The following is a 5,729-nucleotide window of genomic DNA, read 5'->3' on the forward strand; positions in this document are numbered from 1 at the left end:
CTTACTGGGTAAAGTAGAAACTCTGCACAGCTTCTGATGCCTTCCATAACCTAGCCCTTGCCTCGCTTTTTGTCTTATCTCCTGCTGTTAGAGCTGTGTACTTTATAGTTTATAAAAATTAAAGTCATGTGTTCCCCTCTTCTTTCTTTTTTCCTGGCCTCCAGGCCTTTGCCTATATGGTGTGTACTTTTCCTGAAATGTGCTTCCCTCAATCCTGACTATGTTCTACCCGGGGGTTTGTTGGGAAAGATTTAACCACCATCTCTCCAGTTGGGAAAAAGCTTGGTTTGTAGAGCTTGCTGATTTCTGAAGTGTGAATACTCAAACCATTGCTGATTTCAGGTTACCAATTGGGTCATTAAGTGAAGAACTGGAAAGAAATGTGTGTAATTGTCTTTGCAAGCCAGTGTGAGTGGCCTCAACCCACCCTTGACTCCACTTATCTGCTTGAACAACAAATCTTCCAGGAAGCCTTCTCTGATTGCAGCCTGCTGGCCACACTCATGACACACTCTGCATTTCTCTGTCATTGCCCTTTTGTACACCGACATATTTCTCCATTTCTACATCTGCTTTTTCCTCCATGAAGACAGAGATCACAGGTTTTTCTCTGAGTTTTTGGCACCTAGCACAGCGCCTGGCACATGGTTGTTACCTGATCCGTGTTTAGGGAATGAGTAAGAGTAGCTTTCCCTTGCCAAAATCAGGGATTTTTTTTTTCTCCTTCAGCTGAATTATATTGTCTACTGTTCTTAGCAGTGACCCTTATCCAAACAACCTGTTGAAGTGGCTCACCTGCACTTGTTGGACATGAGCTGTGAAGGTTGGCTGGGAGAGTTTGGTCAGGATGGGAAATGGCTGGAGAGCTGGTTTCTCCAGCTGGCTCTTTGTGCCACAAAACCCCTGGATTTCAGTGTAGGGCAGCACCACTAATTACAGTGCCGGCTAACTTCATGCACTTGCTTTTTCTAATACCACGTCATTATATAGGTAGGCTGGCCATTGAAGTTGACTTTGCACTTTCTATACCTCAGATTTTTAAAACTTCCCCATCAGTTTGCTTATTCCCTGTACTCAACCTGAGTGCTGCCAGCAAGGTCCAGTTGCATTTACATGGAAAATGTGAGTTGCTAATGCAAGCTGGCATTAGCAAGATATAGATGAAGAAAACTCACATTCGGAAATAATGAGTACTTTCTTTGGATCTTGCCAATAATGCAATCCATACTGGGCTTTCAGAGTTGAGGCTGACTCACTGGTGAAGCCACTTACCAGGAACCAGTTCCCCAATCCGTGGAGTTGTGCCTGGCGCACCCCATCGCTGTAAAGCATCCACTCTCCTTACCTTGACATTCAAGGCCCTCCATGCTCTGTCCTCAACCTTGTCATTGCTAAGATGTCTTTAGCATAGGGTGTGACACCCTCAGGGCACACAAGGGAAATCAGCCTTGACACACTTTGGGGTCAAGGTTGGAGAGAAGCCCTCCAGTCTCACTTTGCTCTGGAGTGGGTGTTCTCAATCCTCATCGCATGACAGAATCACCTGGGATACTTTTTACAAAAGCGCATGGATGCCTGCTCCACCTGCATTCTAAACCCACTGCTCCTTGGTGGGGCCGGGGCACTGGTATGGTTTAAGTCTCCTCTGGCAGGTCCAACATAAAGCTGGGGTTGGCAACTGGGGTCTGCTGAGGGGTTCCCAACTGGCCCCTGGCTCTGTCTCTTCCAGCCATCCCTCTGGCATTATATCATCAGGTCCCTTCCAAACTTGTTCTGGTCTAAACCAGACTGTTTCCTGCTCTGACAGCTCCCATCTCCAGAGGACTGCTCTCGAGCTTCCCATTTCCCATTTTTCCTGCTTCGAGGAATCAGACCTGTCTCCTAGGTTCCCATCTTTCTCTCCTAATTAACTACCATCAGCGCTGATGTCAGTTAACAGTGGACAAAAGTAAAAACCCAGTTCGTGTCTCATTCTGCATCTGGAATAGATGATTGCTGTGATTCAGTTGAGACATTCAAGAAATGTTTCTGGATTGGAGAGGGCACACCAGTTCCTGGGCTAGCCCTCGGCTTATGTAGACGAGTAAGAATGCTTGATTCCTGCCTTCCTGGAACTTACCCTTGAGAAGGGGACAGATACCAAGCACAGGGGTATTAACATACAGCGCTGTGATTGGAGGGGTGGGAGAGGGGTGGGCGCCCCTGGAGTGCTTGGAAGCAGCACTGTCCTGTTGCTGATTCTTGCTGTTACTGTTGTTTTGAAACTTTTGAATTTATATTGGCTTCGAGCTGATTAAGAATGCTGTGATAGAGTCAGGTGGACTAAGTCATAGATGGGCATGTATCCATTCTCCCCCCAAACTCCCCACCAGGGCTTCCTTGGTGGCTCAGTCAGTAAAGAATGCCTCTGCAACACAGGAGACACAGGTTCAATCCCCGGGTCAGGAAGATCCCCTGGAGAAGGAAATGGCAACCCAGTCCAGGATTCTTGTCTGGAAAATCCCATGGACAGAGAAGCCTGGCAGTTCGCAAGAGTCAGACACGACTTAACAACTAAACTACCACCATTCTCCCCCAAACTCCCCTCTCATCCAGGCTGCCACATAACGCTGAGCAGAATTCCCTGTGCTGTACAGTAGGTCCTTGCTGGTCATCCGTTTTAAAATATCTGCTGCTGGTATTTTAAGCATGATGTCTCTCTTAGAAATTGAGGAAGCAATCCAAATGATCTCACTGGAGCATTCCATAATAAAACTGAACCCTGAATCTTTTCCTCAGCTTTAGAAATCTGACTTCAACAATTAAACTGGCAGAGGAAAGGGAAAACAATTATTTTAACTGGATTAGGAATTCTTGTTTTTTTTTTTTGGTGCTAGAGGTAATTTCTTTATTGTTAATTTCAGGTGTACAACATAATGAGTTGTTATTTATATACATGACGAAATGATCACCATGATAAGTCTGGTGACCATCTGACCCCCAAAGTTATTACAGTATTATTGACTATATTCATTATACTGTACATTCCATCCCCATGACCTACTTATTATGTAACTGGAGATTTGTACCTCTTAATCACCTTCATCTCTTTCACCCAGCCTCTATGACCCTCCCTAGTGGCACTCATCTGTTCTCTGTATATATGTCTGTTTTCATTCTGCTTTTTATTTGTTTATACTTTTTGGTTTTTAGAATCTTCATATGAATGAGATAATGTGGCATTTGTCTTTCTCTGCCTGACTTATTTCATGAAGCATAAAACTCTCTAGCTCCGTTTATGCTGCTTCAAATGGCAAGATCTCTTTTTATGACCGAGTAATATCCCACTGTATATGTATCACGTTCATCTATCATTGGGTATCTATTCGGTTGCTTCCATATGTTACCTATTGTAAATAATGCTTTAGTGAACACTGGTGTGCAATTACCTTTTCAAGTTGGTGTTTTTTTCTTCATGTAAATACCCATAAGTGAAATTGCTGCATCGTATGATTGTGCTATTTTTCATTTTTTTAAGGACTTCTATTCTGTTTTTCCATGGTGACTGCACCAATTTATATTCCTACCAGCAGTGCACAAGGGTTCCCTTTTCTTAACATTCTGGCCAACTCTTGTCATTTGTTGTCTTTTTGATGATAGTCATGTGACAGGTGTGAGGTGGTATTTCAGTGTGGTTTTTATTTGCATTCCCCGATGATTAGTGATGTTCAGTATCTTTTCATGTACCTCTTGGCCATATATATGTCTACTTAGACCCTTTGCCCATTTTACAGTCAGATTGCTTGTTATATGAGTTATATGAGTTCTTTATATGTTTTAAATGTTAAATATATATTGGATATACTGTTTGCAAATATCTTCTCCCATTCAGTAGGCTGCTGCTTCACTTTGTTGATAGTTTCCTTCACTGTGCAGAATTTTTTTAGATTGATGTAGTCCCATTCGTTTATTTTTTCTTTTGCTCCCCTTGCCTCAGGAGACATACTCCAAAAAACTATTGCTTTTTGAAATTTCCATTTGTATGGAATACCTTTTTCCATCCTCCCACTTTCAGCCTGTGTGTTTTTAGATCTCAGGTAAATCTCTTTTAGGCAGCATATAACTAGGTCTGGAATTGAAAAAAAATACACTAGAAGGAATCAACAAGAGCAGTAGAAACCACCTACACTGAACAGAAAAAGGAAAAGAAAATTTTTAAATCAAGGATAGTTTAAGGGACCTCGGGAAGCACTCCATATCTTTCCTATTTTCTCTAAGAAAGAAAGAGCAGGGAGCTACCTGTAGATGGATCTCACAGACCGTGTTGAGTGGCAGAAGCCAGATGCACAAGAGTACAGACTGTAGGATTTCCTTTACATAAAGTTCAAGAAGACACAAAACAAATCTATGGTGACAGAAGTCATAATAGAAGTTACTTCTATGGGCAGGAGGGAATACTGATTAAGAAACAGGGATTTGGGGGTGGGCTATTAGAAATATCTAGCTTAATCAAAAGGTAGTTGCAGAGGCGTACAGTTGCATAAAAAGTTATCGATGTGTGTACTTTGCTGTATGTCTGTTATACCTTAATAAAAAACAAAAAGCAGACTACAAAGGAATATGAATCTAAAGTCATCAGAAGGACTATGGGTGTGGAGCTGTGTAGACAAGACCTCCCCTAATTGATTCCTTTGGTTGCATCCACCTCAACAGTGCTCCACAGGTGAATGGGATACTTTCCAGTCATCCCCGCAGGCTGATGGCTGTAACTACGGTCCCAACTTTACAGTGTTCAGGGGTAAAGCCAAGGGACAAAATGAGGAACCAAATGATTTTCATTGTGTACACAGTCAGTTAGTGGTAGAAATGGGAATACCTCCAGTGTTCTTGCCTGGAGAATCCCAGGGACGGGGGAGCCTGGTGGGCTGCCGTCTATGGGGTCACACAGAGTCGGACACGACTGAAGTGACTTAGCAGCAGCAGCAGCAGCAGCAGCCTTCTATTGGAGAAGGCAATGGCAACCCAATCCAGTCCTCTTGCCTGGAGAATTCCATGGATGGAGGAGCCTGGTAGGCTGCAGTCCATGGGGTGGTGAAGAGTCAGACATGACTGAGCGACTTCACTTTCACTTTTCACTTTCATGCATTGGAGAAGGAAATGGCAACCCACTCCAGTGTTCTTGCCTGGAGAATCCCAGGGACAGAGGAGCCTCTGTGTGACGTCTATGGGGTCACACAGAGTCGGACACGACTGAAGCGACTTAGCAGCAGCAGCCGCCTTCTATTCCCAGCCAGTGCCCTTCCTACCCATGTGTGGCCTCTCAGAGGGTCTCTTTCTAAAGGCGTTGGAGATGAATCATGGAGTATTTTACAGAATTTGGCAGAGAGTTTCAAACAAGTAAAGCAACAGAGAATGGTTTTGAAATAAAAACCTGTCACAGTTGGTTGGGACTGGCACATTTTTTTGTTTTTAACATCTCCTGACTGCAGTAATAAAGACGGTACGGGAGTTGGTGAAAAGGAGAACTTGGTGTCGGCTGGGGGTTGTATGAAATCATTTCACTTCAAAACAAAGAGCAGAAATAGGAGAAATAAAAATAGATGATCCCTAGCTACCTGACTTCCTCCTCTTCTTGGGCAGGAATCAAAGCAGAAAAAGTTCAGCAGGAAAAGCAATCTCCACTGACTGGTGTCCGGATGAGCAGCTGCCACAAAGACAGTCACATCATTCATCCCTGGAGAATCTTGGTT

This window comes from Moschus berezovskii, chromosome X, assembly GCF_049115385.1.
Source record: "Moschus berezovskii isolate FMDL1 chromosome X, NW_MosBer_1.0, whole genome shotgun sequence".
Classification (NCBI taxonomy): Eukaryota; Metazoa; Chordata; class Mammalia; order Artiodactyla; family Moschidae; genus Moschus; species Moschus berezovskii.